The sequence below is a fragment of the Globicephala melas genome, chromosome 13, assembly GCF_963455315.2.
Source record: "Globicephala melas chromosome 13, mGloMel1.2, whole genome shotgun sequence".
In the NCBI taxonomy this organism is placed as follows: Eukaryota; Metazoa; Chordata; class Mammalia; order Artiodactyla; family Delphinidae; genus Globicephala; species Globicephala melas.
Genome location: NC_083326.1, coordinates 9,437,150 through 9,458,115, shown reverse-complemented (window position 1 = coordinate 9,458,115; position 20,966 = coordinate 9,437,150). Strand labels below are relative to the sequence as shown.

Below are 20,966 nucleotides of genomic sequence, written 5' to 3'. Positions count from 1 at the left end.
AAACTTGAGGGTGGTGAATATGATTAGTCACATGATCAAACACAAGGTCCAGTTTGAAAGTAAGAGCAAGATAAAGGGGAAAATGATAAATGGAACCAAAGAAATGAAGGGAAAGTATTAATGAGGTTAATCAGTTCACTGAGAGTGAACACAGTACAGGTCTGCAAGGAAAGAAGAATCACCACTTAGGATGGTTTTATTTATTTACCTATTTATTTTATGTTACTATAGTTTTCATTTCTTTTTTTTTTTAAACATCTTTATTGGAGTATAATTGCCTTACAATGGTGTCTTAGTTTCTGCTTTATAACAAAGTGAATCAGCTATACATAAACATGTATTCCCATATCTCCTCCCTCTTGTGTCTCCCTCCCACCCTCCCTATCCCACCCCTCTAGGTGGACACAAAGCACCGAGTTGATATCCCTGTGCTATGAGGCTGCTTCCCACTAGCTATCTATTTTACACTTGGTAGTGTATAAATGTCCATGCCACTCTCTCACTTCGTCCCAGCTTACCCCTCCCCCTCCCTGTGTCCTCAAGTCCATTCTCTACGTCTGAGTCTTTACTCTTGTCCTGCCCCTAGGTTCTTCAGAACCAGTTTTTTTTGTTTGTTTTTTAGATTCCATATATATATGTGTTAGCATATGGTACTTGTTTTTCTCTTTCTGACTTACTTCACTCTGTATGACAGTCTCTAGGTCCATCCACTTCACTACAAATAACTCAATTTCATTTCCTTTTACAGCTGAGTAATATTCCATTGTATATATGTGCCACATCTTCTTTATCCATTCATCTGTTGATGGACACTTAGGTTGCTTTTAGGATGATTTTAGAATTTAAGGTTTTTAATGAAATTTTCTTCAAGGGGGAGAAACATAACATGGTCTGGGGTGACGGACAAATTAAAGTGTGAGAGGAAATTGCTGGGAATAAGGAAGCCAATTGAAGTTGGGTGATGTATGAAATAACTGGACCACAGAATTAGCATCTTACACATTGCCTGACATGTACCAACTATACAGCCAACCTTTGTTCACTGATGTTGAGTAAGTGCATAACGATTCCACGGGACCTTGAAAGGTTGTCATGGATTTCGTCTGAGACAAAATGTAATGAAGATAAATAAAGAAATCCTGCATGTAAATCAGACAAAGGCTGGCATGAACAGAGTAAAGGAGATGCGGTTTGTAAGCACAATTCATGAAATACCTAAAGGTTTTTTAGTGGAGAATCACCTCTATAATGAATCCACAAGATGTGACCACCTACACCATCAATGTGATTGCATATTATACGAATAATAATGTAATATTTAACATGAGGAAGGTACCCTAAAGGGATGATTAATAATCAAATGACATCTACAAACTATGCAGAGGAAGATGACATATCAAGTCAGGAGCTGACAAGCAAATGAGAAATATTTGTAGAAACTAAGGATATTTAACATGGAGAAAAAAATCTGTGGAGGAAAGGGGGACTTGACAGACATCTTCAAATATTCAGAGTAGTGCCATAAGAGAAAGCCACTAGACTCACTAGATTTGTTCCCTACAGTCCCAGGGGAAATAATGATGACAAGTGAATATAAATTTCTGAAGTTAGACCTACAAATGACAAAAAATGGCTGCTTAGAGAGAAAAAATTTCACTGTCCCCAGAAGAGTTCAGGCATGAATGAGCTAGAAGAATGTTTTATAAAGGAGACCCAAATATCAGATAGATCATTACAGAACCAGCCACTTATTTTTTAAATCAATAAAATTAAAATTACAGTTTCATGATAAATTCTTGGTGATTCTGTCTTGCTGTTGCTGTTGTGCATGTGATAGAGAAGACTATAGATGAGGGAAAGTGGAGTGGATCAGCCTTCCTTTTTTTTAATACTGGAGGATCCATCTAGCATCATGAGGATTAAACAGAATTTGTGTAAGGCTCGCATTTTGAAAAGTTTCAAGTCAATTAATACTCACATGTTAAATCAGTCTTCAAATATAAAATTCAGAGCTGAAATAAGTCTCAAGTTCATTAAAGAAAAGAGCCTCTTCAAACCAGTTATATCACTAGTCACAATTCTCTGCAAGTCAGGCAAAGGACTGCTGATTGTTGGAATTAGGTAACAATAGGATGTGCTGCACTGTTGAAGTACTTACTGACTTTATAGTCCATTTCATAGATACAGATATTGATAGTTACCACAAGCAAAAATTTCTTTTATCATGTGGTTATTATGACAGGTAGTTTTATATATACTTTATGGCCATTTATGACTTATCCAAAAAGCCAAGAGCATGTTCAGAAGTATATTTCCCAAGAACAGTATCATAACAAAAGTGTTCACTTAGATTGAACCAAATCTGATTTGACAGCATGATAGATACCCCCCTTTTAGCTAAAGAGCATCACTTCCCATCAATGTCGGTTTCTCACAAGATCTACATGTCAGAGAATAAGTATGCTTTCTTCTTGAAAACATCTGACTCCTGTGTGTGTCACTCTGTCAAACTGTATCCCATAGTCAAGTTCCTGACATTCATATCCTCCTCAGCATGGGGGGAAAAAAATCAATTCTAAAACCAAAACTAGGAGTCTAGAAAATACTCTTAGAAAAAGGCACACCCATTTAAGAATAGAATAGAAAGTTTTCATGCACCTCAAAGAAAAGCAGACCTCAAGCTATGTGAATTCACTTGTGCAGACATTTCTAAAAGTCTAGGTATTTACTAGCAATTATAGAGACAAATACTACAATATTTGATTGAAAGCAACTGTTCTAAACTGAATTTCTGTATACAGAATTTTAAAATATCTTGTAATTTTAAGTGAAGATTTGTAAGGCAAGCATTTGCTCCCTTTATATATATTTCAAAATAAGAAAAAAAAAGTCACACTGGTCTATTTAGCTTATCATACTGCAATTCAAATGGTTTACCTCAATGACCTGAATTTCAGGTCAAATGGCCAAGTGACAGACACAAGGCTACACATGTTTATGAAAAATTAGATACTGAAACCCCTTAAGAAAAAACAACTGTGTTTTCTAAATAACACAAAAAATTTGGATCATTTTTGAAAGGCTAGAATAACTCATAACTAATGAAATAATTTATATTCATTATAAAGATATTATTAAAGGCATTGTGTAATTTTTCTATACTGGGGGCATACTGAATTTTGTTAAAGACAAAACTGTACATTATAGAAGAAGAAAACCTACAATTTGCTGAAGTAAATTCTAAGTGTGGGATTATTATGAAAGATGGTCACTTTCATTTCAAAGAAGGCACAGAGATGTTTATCATGCATCATAACCACTGAAGATGGATGGACCACTTTCTGGATTAAACAATGATCGTGTAATTTGTGGATATATGTATATATATAAAGAGAGAGAGAGATAGACACACACACACACACATATATACATATATATGTATGTATATCGCCTCTCTCCATCTTTATCATGTAAAGGAGATTAGAAAACAAAAGAGAAGCAGTAGCAGAAGGGTTACTTGGATCTACCTTTGTGCTGTTTCCCCTGGGATTATGAATATAGTGTCAGTCTCATGACCAGATTTGTAAAATGCATGTCTTCATGGTAAAAGACTTGATTTTCCTCGATTCCTTCTTGATTTTTTTTTTTACCTCTTCATGTTCATAGCTGCAATATAATTAGTCCAGCCTTTCTTCTTTATTTTGTTTTCCTGAGGTGCCTCAAAGTCCACTAAAGGAAGAGAGGGTGAGGCTAAAAAACTGGCCCTCCCGGCACTCATCCTTGTCTCATGGGATACTAATAAATATTTAAAAACTAGCTCTCTGGAAGAAAAAGACTTCGCTTTTAGCATTGGCTGACTTCTATGATGTAAATACACCCAACAAGGGCAATTTCAAGCTATCAGTGTGACGTCACTGATAGCAGAGTTGGAAAGAGATGTACAAAGCACACCACTGTACATTACTTCCATCGTGCAAACTGGATGCAAATAACCCCAAAGCATAGATAAGAGTAAGATGTAGTAAAGTAATGAGGAAGTGATAGGTTTCAAATTTTACCTTTTTCACCAGCAATTATTTAATCATAAGTTTATATAATTTAATTTTAACAATGATTGTGTTTAACAGTGGGCTCATAAAATTCCTTAAAAACTTAACAGTTCATTTTAGGAACCAGCATAAGCAGCCTCCAGCACACCCCTGCCCTCGTCCCCGAAAGACCAGTGACAGCATCTTTCCTTTTGCGTATCTTTGCCTTTGCATACTATACCAAGGTGCCATGCAAAATTTTTTTTTTTTTTTAAGATGTTGGGGGTAGGAGTTTATTTATTTATTTTTGCTGTGTTGGGTCTTCGTTTCTGTGCGAGGGCTTTCTCTAGTTGTGGCAAGCGGGGGCCACTCTTCATCGCAGTGCGCGGGCCTCTCACTATCGCGGCCTCTCTTGTTGCGGAGCACAGGCTCCAGACGCGCAGGCTCAGCGGCCGTGGCTCACGGGGGCAGCCGCTCCGCGGCATGTGGGATCCTCCCAGACCAGGGCTCGAACCTGTGTCCCCTGCATCAGCAGGCGGACTCCCAACCACTGCGCCACCAGGGAAGCCCCCAAAATTTTGTTTCTAAAAATGGATCTTGGGATTGTATTAAAAAGTTTGAAACCTCTAATCTATTTAGACTTCATTGTAGTGGAATTTGTAGATCACCCTCATTTATATAATCTGGGCTGCTATCAGAAAACACAAGTTTCCTAGACAGGAGATCTACTGAATCAGAAGTGTGTGTGTTGGAGGGTGAGGGGAAGGGTTTCTGCATTTTAAACAAGTACCTGCCTTAAGGGATTTCAACGCTCCCGTAAAGTCTGAGCATTTCAACTCTGGCCTTCAACTTCTCCTTTCTCCAAGCTGATAACCTCCACCTGCTGACTCAGACACATCCAGCTTCAGTTCCAGGACAGTGAGCAGATTCAGTCCCACCTGTAGCTGAGGTTCAGGTTTCTAGACCTGGCATCTCATACGCCCAGAACATCTCTTTGACTACATCACAGCTAAGGATAATCAGAAAATGCCCCAACAATCACTAACCAATATGCAAGGGGCAAGCACCTGCTCCCTTTATCATTGGTAGAGAAGTTAATTTCTTCCATAAGAACAGAAAATCTGTTTGATCTCATTCATAGAGGTGTTGAGATTCCTGACTGATAAGCAAAGAGGCCTCTTTTTAAACTAGCGGAGCTGAAGTGTTTAGCTAGTGTCTGTCACGTGGTATATACTCAATGAATGTTTATTATTAAACAAACAAATGAATAAATGAAGGTATGAATGAATAAGCACATGAAAGAATTTACCCAAGATTTTGATGGAAATAATCTTGAAATTCTTCATTGCCTTTTCTGTAATAAAACTTCCAAATTAAGAGACCATTTGGAGATTTTTTTAAACTGACAATGTTTCCTTTAAGTACCATGATATTTGATTTCAATTTGATTTGATTAGCACTCAGATGAAACACAAATATGCTTTTTTCTTTCTTTGAAGTACAAAAAAGAAAACTCAACTAGGAAATATTGAAATATATATATCTCTGGAGAAATAGATGTTGATACTACCGCCATGGACATATACATATATATATTCTTTGCAACATTTAGACTAATCTATGCATAAAAGATAAAAATCTATGGTCAGCTTCATATTTGCAAAGGATGCATATTGTTTAAAGTCAGTACGAAACATTTCTTCACATATAAATCCTTTTTGAGTGTCTTCAACATTACCCATGTAAAAATAGACAATGATCTAGTTAATAGCTACTGCCTCTCAGCTAAAACACAAAACAGTCTGTCAAATAGATTTCTCTGAAAGATGAGAAATGTTTAAGTAGGAGGAACTTGAGTTACTACACCAAAAAAAACCCAAAAAATTTCTTATCGTTTATCTCGGAACAGAGTTATTTGTAGAAGACACAAGTAATTTCTCCCAGTTCCATTAAGAGTAGATATGTCATATGATCTCAAGTTAATTTTCTGAAAATACAAAATTGTTCTTCAATACTTTTTAACCTACCATTACATACTTCTCAATGTATTTGAAACATTCATTTGTATTCAATATGTAGCGTACTTTCTATAAAATGTTCAGGAATCATGAAGATGATGCTCTTAGAAACTATCAATTTCACATAGTTTTCCAGTGGACTGAGTGATGTTTTTGACAACTTTAGAAAACTAACGAAGGCTACCATTTTCTACGTGAAAGAGCAACATAATAAATGAAATAAGTAGATTTCAATGTTGAATGTTACTGGGAGTATATATTCCAATTGCATAATGTTAGAGGGTTTTTTAATGAGATTAAACTAAAATGACCTCAGGGGAAAGATACATCAGGTTTATGTTGGTTGCTAAAGCAGCTATACCTTAAAATAGTACTCTTATTTAGACAGTTGCACTATTACGTGGCAACATTTGCTCTATATTTATCTAAGTTATGCCCATTTGATTTAGTTTTGTTTATTATTTAAATTTACAATGTTTGCTAATGAAATGTATGCCCAGTGCTCTGATTTGCATTTTCTCTAAATCTAACACACATTTCCGAATTGTTCCAGACCACAGCTGCTGATCAATTAGAGGTTTTATTTTACTGCCAACAAACCTTGAGGGCTAAGGTAAAGCTCTTCTCTGTGATCTCAATTTTTCCCTTTCAAACATTCTATAAGAAAATATTCTAGAACTTGGAATTGAGGAAAAACCAGAATTACATCCAGAAATGCTAGAAGTTTTTAAGATTGCTTAATAAAATTCGTTGAGGTGTCAGCTTTGTTCACTTAACAAACTGCAGCTCCTCTGAAGTGTGTTTTAGGCTTATCAGAGAGAAATACATCGTTGCGAGATACAGAAGCTTAATTGTAGATTCCCTCCAGGAAAAACTGGGAAGTCAAGGAAATGTGTTTTTCTTTTTAAAATCCCCTTCTTAGCTCTCCTTTCTCAGCATTTACACCCAATCTCTTCCTATGCTTTCCACAGAGTTCCATTGGATGGTTGAATCCATCTCCTAGCTGCTGATCTAGAACTTACCTTCTGCCTGGGAACTATTTCCACTGAGAACTTGAAACACTTGAAGACAAAGCTTATTTTGAATTCTGCTTTGTACCCTTTACCTCATAAGACCCTATAATTTGGAGACAGTGTGGCCAAATGACCAACAACCCTAACCTCGGTTCGAATCCCAGTGCTGCCACTTCTTCTCTGTGGGGCAGTGGGGCCCATTACCTGGTCTCTCTAAGCATCAGTGGTCTCCTTGGTAAAATGAGGATAATTATACAAATGACCTTATCACTTTTTCATTATGCAACGTGCCTCCACCCCAACCATGTCCTCCTTTTTTTCATTAGTTTAGATTCCATGGGTCTTCTTTTTAATCACTCCCTTGTCAAACCTGATAACTCCACTCCTTCTCCTTTGGCAAACTCTGAACAGAATAAAAGAAAACCTTCTCCCTACCCCAGGCCAGCAGCCAAGCAACCAGCCATGGGAAGAAAAACAAACACAATTGTGTTGGCCAGTTTCACTTTAAATTCATGACATCAAATCTCAAATGGTCACTCCACACCGCTGACATACATTATGATCTCTTTCTATAATCTGGAATAACTATTGTTCATCTATCCCCCTCTTTTCAAACCCTCCATACTTCATCCTCCAAGTCATTACACTCTGGTGATGATCTTTTCTCACACTTCTCATCTTCCCAGCTCCAAAGTGACTGACACATCTGCATCCACACCCACTCCCTCCATCTTTGCTCATCTTACCAAGATTGAAGTATCCTCTGCTGTTTTGCCTACTCAATGGCTTGCACTATTGCAAGTTTCTATTCTCTCTTCTGCATCATGAATCACCCCCTTTGTACTGCATTATTCCTAAAAGTTGCAGTATCACTCATGTTCAAAAACAAACAATGAACAAACAGTAAAACATCCCTCAAGCCTACCACCTTCTAAAATTTCACTATCCATTTCTTTGCTCCAATTCAGAGCAAAATTTCTCAAAAACATCATCTACATTCAGTCTATGCAATCCCCCAACTTCCCCTCCATCATCACGCTCCTTCCCATGGCGGTCACTTTGCTGCTGTTATTCTACTATATCTTTCATCAGCACATGACATAGTTAACAGCATCCACTCTACCCCCTGACCTCTATAACACTAAACCTCTGTTTTTTCCTACCACTCTTGTTCCTTCTCGTCTCTCCAAACTCTAAATGTATAGTGTTCCCAAGATCTATATTTGTTCCAACTATAATCTCTCCCTTCATGTCATCAACATGACAGTAACTCCTAAATATCTACCTCTTGGCCAGTCATCAGACCTCTAGTCTTATATACCAATTTGTCTACATGACTGACATCCCTAATCATATGTCTAATAGTTATCTCAAATTCAACACGTCCAAAAACTAATTGACCGTTCTCTCTAAACTAATTTTTTTCTCCAATCATCCTTATCTCATTAAACAACTCCACAATTCACTCATTTTTCTGTAGCAAAAATCTAGTCTCTGTCCTTGATTCTTCTCTTTCCCCTCTGTGTGTGTGTGTGTGTCTGTGTGTGTGTGTGTGTGTGTGTGTGTGTGTGTGTGTGTGTGTGTGTGTGTGTGTGTGTGTGTTTAATCCAATCCACTAGCCAACCTTCTTGGCTCCAGATACAACACATATGATTTTTTCCATTTCTCCCTTCATCTGCTCTAATGACTCGCAGGTGTCAACTACAATCATCTTATAGAGATCACTCAACTGTATCTTCACTGGTCTCCTGGCGTCCAGTCTGCCCTATCCCCAATAATTTTCCTCATAGCAGCCAATTTGATCTTTTAAAAAGTTGAATGAGATTATTCCCCTTTCAAAACCCTTTTCATTATCCACAGAATGAATCCCAGTGTTTACCATGCCCTATAATGCCCCTATGATCTAGCTCTGACCCAGGGATCTATAATCCACTCATACTGCTATTATTTCAAGTTCACAATCATGCACACATGGGTCTCTCCTCAAGGTTTCTGCACTAGTTGTTAGCTTTACTTGGAATGATTTAAGTGTGACAAAACTGGCCCTTTTTCATATTCTTGTCTCAGCTCATGTCATCTTCTTAAAAGGCCCTGCCCTGACAATCTAATTTAAATTAGCTCCCTCTGTATCATATCCCTGTGCTTAACTTAGAAGGACATTTGACTGCCTTCATTGTAGCTTTTCCAGCAATAAGCTCAGTAATCACTGGTTTAACAAATAATACTTACAGTGTTGTTATAAGGAGTAAATAGGGCTTTCATTACTTAGCACACTGCCAGCCACAAAACACCTGCTGAAAAAGTTACTGTCATTATTATTGTTGTTATAGTTATAATTAGGTGCTCCTTAAATATGTGTCAAGAATGTTAATGACAATAACTCATGCTAATATCTTACATCTTTCAGACAAAAGATTTGTTTTTCAACAGTTATTTTGTAAGATAAATAACATTTTAAGCTAAACTAGTGAATTAAATGAATATTTCAACATCTCTTAAATCAAATCACATAGTTAGCAACTGATTTTACCTACTGGTAGGACTGAATCTATTCATGTCCTCTAACTAATCAACCATTCCAACTATAAGGGCAACTTCCACGAACTAAATTAAAATCAGAGACCTTATCACTAGACCTAGGTTCATTTAATTTAAGCCCATTAATAAACCTACCACTTTTCAAAAATGTATGGCTTGAGCTTTTCCTTCAGAGCCAACCAGAATTGGATCCATCGGAAATCTGTGTGATGAAGTACATATTACAAGGTGATATTAAAGTAGGACTAGAACTCCAGAGAGAATGGTAGTCTATCACATAATTTAGACTCTTTGTCATAGCCTTTGTGCAGGTATACTAAGTGGCAGTGACTAGAATACATTTGGAAAGAGCAAAATATAATAACCTCAAAACACACAATAGCAAAAAATGATGTATTTAAGTATTTGAAGTATGAAGATGAGAACTTCTAGAAAATGTTTTTCTATCCTGTTTACATTATAAAATTTCATATAGACATGGAGATTTAATCATGTCTCTAACTTATTCGAATCATGTAATAGACACCTTCGCTGGTTCTTAATCCCTATTCTTTAGTTACGTACATAGGCACTTTATAAAGACTGTTCCTAGATTTACTTCTAGCTCTTCATAAATTTTTCTTCTTTCACTAACTCAATTTATATTTTTACTTCAAATTAATTCAGGTAACAATGTAGGGGATGCGGTTACTCAATTTATGGAGTACGTTGTTCTGGTTTGGAATGTATATTGTGATGCTAAGGTAAGAGACTGAAAAAGTTTTAAAGATAGTATTTACTACAAAATGCTTTTGTAGAAAGAAATCATTTGCGAAAAGCAGAATTAGACAAATACTTTTTACAGGCTTTTGTATCTTCAATAGGGGATTTATTTTTCTCACACTTTAAAAAAATATCATTGCTTGGAAAAGTACCATGAGATAAGTATCTAAGAAAATGAGTGATAGTATGATATAAAGATATGCTTAGAATTTCCAGAGTATTCTCTTCAACTTATTTGCAGAATGTATTTAAATGGCATGATACATTTATATTATTTAAAAATTGGTTATCCAAATTTTTTTACTGTCTTAATATCCTTCCCATTCAGAGTTTATCCATTTATTGTGTTTTCACTAAAAAAGATGAAAACTGCTGACTTACTGGAACTTCAAAAATAAATCAAACGATCAATTTAACTACTGGCTAGGAGCTCTGATCTAAATTATAATGGGATATAAAACTCATGCTGGTGACCAAAATTATGTTTCCCAAAGTTACTCCAGAATAATCTCATGCATATATTTCTGGTTCTTTATTGTTAACTACGACAGATGGCTTTACCAGTAGATTAAAAAAAAAAAGTACATCAGTGTGGGACTTTGGAACAGAAGTATTCTGAAAGCAGTATCAATAATGGGAAGGGAGGAGTTTCTTCCCAGCCAGTTAAAGCATCTTCCTATATTCTTAACCACTACAGTTCATTAAATCCTTCATTTCCCTGTGAAAGGGAAGACCTAATGTTTTAAAAGTGTTTTATTTCTCTATTAAGATAAATTGAAAAGGCAATAATAAATTTTTCTGTGAATTGGTGTCCTCACTCTTTTATAAAATAAGTCAGGAAACAGAAAGTATAATGATCATTGCCAGGGCCTGGAGGAAGGGGAGGAATGTAGTATTATTATACAATGGGTACAATGAAGATGAGAAGATGAAAAGAGTTCTGAAAATGAATGGTGATGGTTGGACAACAATGTGAATGTACCTATGCCTATAAACTGTACATTTAAAAATGGTTAAAATGGTAAATTTTATGTATGTTTTACCCCAATTAAAAAAATGTATTTTTCAAAGAAGTAAGTAGGATAGCAGCTATCTGAAGATGGGTTCTATCCAAATTACAGACACAGTTTTATTTTTGAGGGAGTCTCATGAATTATTACATGTTGTCTTATTTTAATATAATTTAAAAACATATCTAGTCTAGCCTACATATTCTAGACAAAAAAAAGAAAGATTAGACTATAAGAATTATCAGGAGACATTCCTTTCCTTATAATTATGCTCTCACCCTTCCCAAACACTTTCATTCGTTGTTCCCTGGACATTATCTATGCTCAGAGAACAGTTATATAATGAATCAATCACAGAATCAGTAACTTAAAAAAAAAAAAAATACAAGAGATCTGTACCTACTTGAATTGAATTCAAGACACTATATTCGAGCAGAAATTTTCTGTGTATTAGCTAGCTCAGGGTCTCTTCCCTCCGCCATCAGGGAACTGCCCTGGAGCCCGAGGGGAGGGCGGCCTCACTGAGGCTGCCAGCTCTGGAGGGGTCCCACCAGCCAAAGCCGCAATAGTCCTTGGGACGGCAGGCCAATTGTTTCAACAACTAACTTAAAGACAAAATGGAAAAACAAGGAGCTTTGTGCCTGAGATCATGTTCATGTGAAACCAGGGATGGCCATCTTGTGCCAGAGTGAGTACAGAGGAGGAGCTTCAAGATGGCAGAAGAGTAAGACGTGGAGATCACCTTCCTTCCCATAAACACATCAGAAATACATCTACATGTGGAACAACTCATACAGAAAACCTACTGAATGCAGGCAGAAGACCTCAGACCTCCCAAAAGGCTCTTGGTGCACCAGCCAAGCATCAGGGCTATGCCTTTGAGGTGGGAGAGCCAAGTTCAGGACACTGGTCCTCCAAAGACCTCCCAGATCCATGTAGTATCAAATGGAGAAAATCTCCCAGGGATCTCCATCTCAATGCCAAGACCCAGCTCCACTCAATGACCCACAAGCTACAGTGCTGGACATTCTGTGCCAAACAACTAGACAGGAACACAACCCCACCCACTAGCAGAGAGGATGCCTAAAATCATAATAAGGTCACAGACACCCAAAAACACACCAGCAGATGTGAACCTGCCCACCAGAAAGACAAGATCCAGCCTCATCCACCAGAACAGAGACACTACTCCTCTCCACCACAAAGCCTACACAACCAACTGAACCAACCTTAGCCACTGGGGGCAGACACCAAAAACAACGGGAACTATGAACCTGCAGCCTGCGAAAAGGATACCCCAAACACAGTAAGTTAAGCAAAATGAGAAGACAAAGAAACACACAGCAGATGAAGGCGCAAGGTAAAAACCCACCAGACCTAAAAAATGAACAGGAAATAGGCAGTCTACTTGAAAAAGAATTCAGAATATTGACAGTAAACATGATCCAAAATCTTGGAAATACAATGGAGAAAATACAAGAAATGTTTAACAAGGACCTAGAAGAACTAAAGATCAAACAAACAGTGATGAACAACACAATAAATGAAATTAGAAATTCTCTAGAAGGGATCAATAGCAGAATAACTGAGGCAGAAGAATGGATAAGTGACCTGGAAGATAAAACAGTGGACATAACTACTGCAGAGCAAAATAAAGAAAAAAGAATGAAAAGAACTGAGGACAGTCTCAGAGACCTCTGGGACATTAAACACACCAACATTAGAATTATAGGGGTCCCAGAAGAAGAAGAGGAAAAGAAAGGGACTGAAAAAATAGTTGAAGAGATTATAGTTGAAAACTTCCCTAATATGGGAAAGGAAATAGTTAATCAAGTCAAGGGAGCACAGGGAATCCCATACAGGATAAATCCAAGGAGAAGCACATGAAGACACATAATAATCAAACTATCAAAAATTAAATACAAAGAAAAAATATTAAAAGCAGCAAGGAAAAAACAACAACTAACATACAATGGAATCCCCATAAGGTTAACAGCTGATCTTTCAGCAGCAACTCTGCAACCCAGAAGGGAGTGGCAGGACATATTTAAAGTGATGAAAGTGAAAAACCTACAACCAAGATTACTCTACCCAGCAAGGATCTCATTCAGATTTGATGGAGAAATTAGAACCTTTACAGACAAGCAAAAGCTAAGAGAATTCAGCACAACCAAACCAGCTTTACAACAAATGCTAAAGGAACTTCTCTAGGCAGGAAACACAAGAGAAGGAAAAGACCTACAACAACAAACCCAAAACAATTAAGAAAATGGTAATAGGAACATACATACTGATAATTACCTTAAATGTAAATGGATTAAATGCTCCAACCAAAAGACATAGACTGGCTGAATGGATACAAAAACAAGACTCATATATATGCTGTCCACAAAAGACCAATTTCAGACGTAGGGACGCATACAGACTGAAAGTGAGGGGATGGAAAAAGATATTCCATGCAAATGGAAATCAAAAGAAAGCTGGAGTAGCAATTCTCATATCAGGCAAAATAGACGTTAAAACAAAGACTATTACAAGAGACAAAGAAGGACACTACATAAAGATCAAGGGATCAATCCAAGAAGAAGATATAACAATTGTAAATATTTATGTACCCAACATAGGAGCACCTCAATACATAAGGCAAATACTAACAGCCATAAAAGAGGAACTCTACAGTAACACAATCATACCAGGGGACTTTAACACCCCACTTTCACCAATGGACAGATCATCCAAAATGAAAATAAATAAGGAAACACAAGCTTTAAATGATACATTAAACAAGATGGACTTAATAGATATTTATAGGACATTCCGTCCAAAAACAACAGAATACACTTTGTTCTCAAGTACTCATGGAAGATTCTCCAGGACAGATCATATCTTGGGTCACAAATCAAGCCTTGGTAAATTTTAGAAAACTGAAATTGTATCAAGTATCTTTTTGGACCACAATGCTATGAGAATAGATAACAATTACAGGAAAATATCCGTAAAAAATGCAAACACATGGAGTTAGCTAAACAATACACTACTTAATAACCAAGAGATCACTGAAGAAATCAAAGAAGATATAAAAAAATACCTAGAAACAAATGAAAATGAAAACACAATGACCCAAAACTTATGGGATGCAGCAAAAGCAGTTCTAACAGGGAAGTTTATAGGAATACAATCCTACATTAAGAAACAAGAAACATCTCAAATAAACAACCTAACCTTACACCTAAAGCAATTAATGAAAGAAGAACAAAAAAAACCCAAAGTTAGCAGAAGGAAAGAAGTCATAAAGGTCAGATCAGAAATAAATGAAAAAGAAATGAAGGAAACGACAGCAAAGATCAATAAAAGTAAAAGCTGGTTCCTTGAAAGGATAAACAAAATTGATAAACCATTAGCCAGACTCATCAAGAAAAAAAGGAGAAGACTCAAATCAATAGAATTAGAAATGAAAAAGGAGAAGTAACAAGTGACACTGCAGAAATACAAAAGATCATGAGAGATTACTACAAGCAACTCTAAGCCAATAAAATGGACAACCTGGAAGAAATGGACAAATTCTTAGAAATGCACAACTTTCTGAGACTGAACCAGGAAGAAATAGAAAATGTGAACAAACCGATACAGACCAATCACAAGCGCTGAAATTGAAACTGCGATTAAAATCTTCCAACAAAGAAAAGCCCAGGACTAGATGGCTTCACAGGCAAATTGTATCAAACATTTAGAGAAGAGCTAACACCTATCCTTCACAAACTCTTCCAAAATATAGCAGAGGGAGGAACACTCAAACTCTTTCTAGGAGGCCACCATCACCCTGATACCAAAACCAGACAAACATGTCACAAAAAAAGACAAGTACAGACCAATATCACTGATGAACACAGATGCAAAATTCCTCAACAAAATACTAGCAAACAGAATCCAACAGCACATTAAAAGGATCATACACCATGATCCAGTGGGGTTTATCCCAGGAATGCAAGGATTCTTCAGTATACGCAAATCAATCAATGTGATACACCATATTAACAAAATGAAGGAGAAAAAGCACATGATCATCTCACTAGATGCAGAGAAAACTTTCGACAAAATTCAACACCATTTATGAAAAAACACCCTCCAGAAAGTAGGCATAGAGGGAACTTACCGCAAAATAATAAAGGCCATATATGACAAACGCACAGCCAACATCGTCCTCAATGGTGAAAAACTGAAACCATTTCCACTAAGATCAGGAACAAGACAAGGCTGCCCACTCTCACCATTCTTATTCAACATAGTTTTGGAAGTTGTAGCCACAGCAATCATAGAAGAGAAAGAAATAAAAGGAATCCAAATTGGAATGACATGATACTCTACATAGAGAATCCTAAAGATGCTACCAGAAAACTACTAGAGCTAATCAATGAATTTGGTAAAGTTGCAGGATACAACATTAGCGCACAGAAATCTCTTGCTTTCCTATACACTAATTATGGAAAATCTGCAAGTGAAATTAAGAAAACACTCCCATTTACCATTGCAACAAAAAGAATAAAATACCTAGGAATAAACCTACCTAAGGAGACAAAAGACCTGTATGCAGAAAATTATAAGACTCTGATGAAATAATTAAAGAAGATACAAATAGATGGAGAGATATATCATGTTCTTGGATTGGAAGAATCAACATTGTGAAAATGACTCTACTACCCAAAGCAATCTACAGATTTAATGCAATCCCTATCAAACTACCAGTGGCATTTTGCACAGAACTAGAACAAAAAAATTCACAATTTGTATGCAAACACAAAAGACCCCGAACACCCAGAGCAATCCTGAGAAAGAAAAACGGAGCTGGAGGAATCAGGCTCCCGGACTTCAGCCTATACTACAAAGCTACAGTAATCAAGACAGTATGGTACTGGCATGAAAACAGAAATATAGATCAATGGAATAGGAAAGAAAGCCCAGAGATAAACCCATGCACATATGGTAACCTTATTTGTGATAAATGAGGAAGAATATACAATGGAGAAAAGACAGCCTCTTCAATAAGTGGTGCTGGGAAAACTGGACAGCTACATGTAAAAGAATGAAATTAGAACACTCCCTAACACCATACACAAAAATAAACTCAAAATGGATTGAAAACCTAAATGTAAGGCCAGAAACTATCAAACTCTTAGAGGAAAACATAGGCAGAACACTCTATGACATAAATCACAGCAAGATCCTTTTTGACCAACCTCCTAGAGAAATGGAAATAAAAACAAAAATAAACAAATGGGACCTAATGAAACTTCAAAGCTTTTGCACAGCAAAGGAAACCATAAAGAAGACGAAAAGACAACCCTCAGAATGGGAGAAAATATTTGCAAATGAAGCAACTGACAAAGGATTAATCTCCAAAATATACAAGCAGCTCATGCAGCTCAATATCAAGAAAACAAATAACCCAATCCAAAAATGGACAGAAGAACTAAATAGACATTACTCCAAAGAAGATATACAGATTGCCAACAAACGCATGAAAGGATGCTCAACATCACTAATCATTAGGGAAATGCAAATCAAAAGTACAATGCAATATCATCTCACACCTGTCAGGATGGCCATCATGAAAAAATCTAGAAAAAATAAATGCTGCAGAGGGTGTGGAGAAAAGGGAACCCTCATACACTGTTGGTGGGAATGTAAATTGATACAGCCACTATGGAGAACAGTATGGAGGTTCCTTAAAAAACTAAAAATAGAACTGTCATACGACCCAGCAATCCCACTACTGGGCATATACCTTGAGAAAGCCATAATTCAAAAAGAGTCATGTACCACAATGTGCATTGCAGCTCTATTTACAATAGCCAGGACATGGAAGCAACCTAAGTGTCCGTCGATGGATGGATAAAGAAGATGTGGCACATATATACAATGGAATATTACTCAGCCATAAAAAGAAACAGAACTGAGTTATTTGTAGTGAGGTGGATGGACTAGAGTCTGTCATAGAGAGTGAAGTAAGTCAGAAAGAGAAAAACAAATACCGTATGCTAACATATATGGAATCTCAAAAAAAAAAAAATGGTCATGAAGAACCTAGGGCAAGATGGTAATAAAGATGCAGACCTACTAGAGAATGGACTTGAGGACAGTGGAAGGAGGAAGGGTAAGCTGGGATGAAGTGAGAGAGTGGCATGGACATATATACACTACCAAATGTAAAATAGATAGCTAGTGGGAAGCAGTCACATAGCATAGGGAGATCAGCTTGGTGCTTTGTGACCAGCTAGAGAGGTGGGATAGAGAGGGTGGGAGGGAGGGAGATGCAAGAGGGAAGAGATATGGGGATATATGTATAACTGATTCACTTTGTTATAAAGCAGAAACTAACACCACTGTAAAGAAATTATACTCCAATAATAATGTTAAAAAAAATGTTCTGTATATTATGACTGAATACAAATAACAGTGTGAAGTTTGCGAGTGTAAATATTATTGTAAATGCCAGCTTCTAATTTATCTTTACACGGAATCAATCATCTAAGTTCTCCTATGTCTCCTCCTTCTCTACATTAAATTTGAGAAATCTACCACATTTGTAAGCGGAGGACTCAGAGCTCCAGTTCCAAGTAACTCAGTGGCCAAAGTGTATTTTACGAAGGATTTAGGATGATTCAGAGAGAAACAAACAAACAAAAAATATTTTTCATGAGCTATCTAAGGACTTTATACAACACAAAAGAGGGAGATTAACATTTATAAGAATCATGGTGTGACAGTAGAAGTGGTTCCAGAACACCTACACGAACTGTGCAGTTTCTGAGAGGTGAGGTTGCCAGACAGCAGGAAACTGTTAATGTAAGTGCTCTCTGCACAGCCAAGAGAAGACAACCCCAATTACAGAATAAAAAAAAAACAAGGCATGCCCCCGCCAGAAAAACAGAAGACCTGCACATTAACATCATAATTCAACTGGCTCTTTGTTTTTACTTCTTCCAGTTTCTCCTCTTCTCCTTATGTTGACTATTTTGCTCACAGTGGCTACCAAGTGAATATCCCAGGTGGGAACCAAATGCAAAAGCCTCACTCAGCTATCTGCTTGGCTGTCACTTTTTTTTTTTTTTTTTTTTTTGCGGTACGTGGGCCTCTCACTGTTGTGGCCTCTCCCGTTGCGGAGCGCAGGCTCCGGACGCGCAGGCTCCGGATGCGCAGGCTCAGCGGCCATGGCTCACGGGCCCAGCCGCTCCGCGGCATGTGGGATCTTCCCAGACCGGGGCACGAACCCGTGTTCCCTGCATCGGCAGGCGGACTCTCAACCACTGCGCCACCAGGGAAGCCCTGTCACTTCTGTTGATAAGAGAATTATCACTAGCCCAATGACAGAAGACAGAGACCTCAGTCAAAGTCCTTCCTGTATATGTATGTATATGTATAACTGATTCACTTTGCTGTACAGCAGAAACTAACACAACATTGTAAATCAACTATACTCCAAGAAAAAATTAATTAAAAAAAGAAATAAATTATTTCTTTAACCGTCAAAGCTTAACTGAAAAAAAAAAATCCTTTTTTTTTTTTCAGGGCCTTTTTCAGAGGCCCACGTACCACAAAAAAAAAAAATAAATAATATATATATAAATGATAATTTTATACCTGTATTCACTTCTCGGTTCTATGTACAGAAATCCTAGCCATCTGTGTGCAAATACCAAGAAATTTTCTCATTGACTGTCAATAAAATGGTCAATTATATTCCATAATTACAGATATGATATAGAATAAGAACTTAAAATATGACTGTTCCTTCTATATTAAATAAAAATTCCAAGTAAATGAATAACATTAAAGTCATAATTCTATTAGTCTAAAAGAATACAACACTATTCAACTACAATGTTTCTTTCTTTACAAATTTCTTCCTTAAAGTGGTAATCATCTGGGGCAAATATTAGTATATTTGAGAGCTTTTCTTTTGTTTCAAACAAGAGACAAATATAAAAATATCATATTATTGTTTTTCTCTGCATCAACATATTGGGAATGATAAAACAGTGCTTTGATCATCCAGTTCCTTTCCTCTTGGTAACAATCCAAGAAAAATAATTTATAATGCCTGAAAAGCTAGGAAAGAAGATAACAGAGGGAGGGAGAGGAGAGCAAGAAGCTTTCTAGTGCCTGGGCCTGCTGTATTCATTCTGAAAAGCTAATGAACAAGTTAAATTTTCTGGTAGTGCAACATTACACAGATAACTTCAGGAAGATAGAAGCAGGGGTGTTAATATTTGGTTGCTGCAAACACTGCAGATTTTAGAAGAGCAAGGCCTGTGATATTTGATTATGTGTATGTGTGTGTGTGTGTGTGTGTGTATATATATATATATATATATATATATATATATATCAGTCGAAAAAGTCAATTTTGCAATCCAGGAATTCCCTCCTACAGGAGGGTAATAAATTCATATTCAAAGACAGTCAGCAACCAGGGTCATTCAATAATGCCTTATTCACATTCCAGAAGAAAACATTCATCCTTTGCTAAAGTAGACTTTTTATGGGATACGAGCATACACACACAAAATAGCTTATATCAATTTCTATGTTCTGTCCTGAAGGAAAGATGTAGATCGGGTGAAACTCTAATAAAAATGAGTCATTAAAACAAGAGAAACTACAATATGGTCTCCCAGTTTCATTCATTAGCAACCTACAATAATTATAAAAATCTACTTGACTTTGATTTGGCAACCTGTTAACTAGAATAGCTGTAAACATCTGTAAAATATTTAATGTTGTAAATAATAATGTCATTTTTAGGGTGATGTCTATTTCTCGTTATTTTCCTTTAGCTCATTTTTCTTCCCTTAGTTCATTTATTTTTCTCCCTTCTAAGTTTAAATTTGTTTCATTCATTCTTATCCAATTAGTGCCTAAAATTATAAGAGGATAACCATTTAAGAGACATTTCACTAGCTCCAAAAGGTAAACTCGTTTGACAGAGGTAAATCTGATCAAAATCACAAAATATGGCTTCGTCAGAGACTTTTGCAAAATATGGCAAGAAATTGTACATTGAGTGAAGTAATAGCTACTGATGCTAAGTTAGATCCTTTGCATATGCTATATTACTACTTCCTCATGACAAATCAATAAGGGAGGGATTAACATGCACACTGTATGAATATAGAGAAACTGAAGTTTACTGAGGTTCGAAACTTTTCTGACATCGTATACAGTTACTAGAAGAGGAAGCTAGGATTAAAAATCAGAGTATGACTTTCTCTGAGACACATATGATTTTCCTGTCATCTTCTAGAGCTTGGAGACCGGTTAGGCTAGTCTCCTCACTGAGACCCAGGGAGAGTGAAATTATTTCGCTAAGCACACACAACCAGATGATGACAGAGGCAAGCCAGGCCAATCTTACTTTTGCTTTCCTCTACTGTGTGGTTTTCGCTTCTTTCCAATGCTGAGTGAGACACACTTGAAAAAGGAGATATTTCTAGAAAACTGATTCTGGCATTAACTCCTTATCTTCAGCTACACCCAGCCTAATTTAAACCCTTTTGAAAGTTGTATCAACTTTTCAGGCCAGTAAAACATTAATCACTG

General features: G+C 36.7%; 1 protein-coding gene across 1 annotated transcript in view; it reads right to left on the bottom strand.

Annotated features, from left to right (window-relative positions):
• Positions 1–20,966, bottom strand: part of DCC (DCC netrin 1 receptor) — a 1,168,069-nt gene that overhangs the window by 297,650 nt on the left and 849,453 nt on the right. The gene's annotated exons all lie outside the window — the stretch shown is intronic.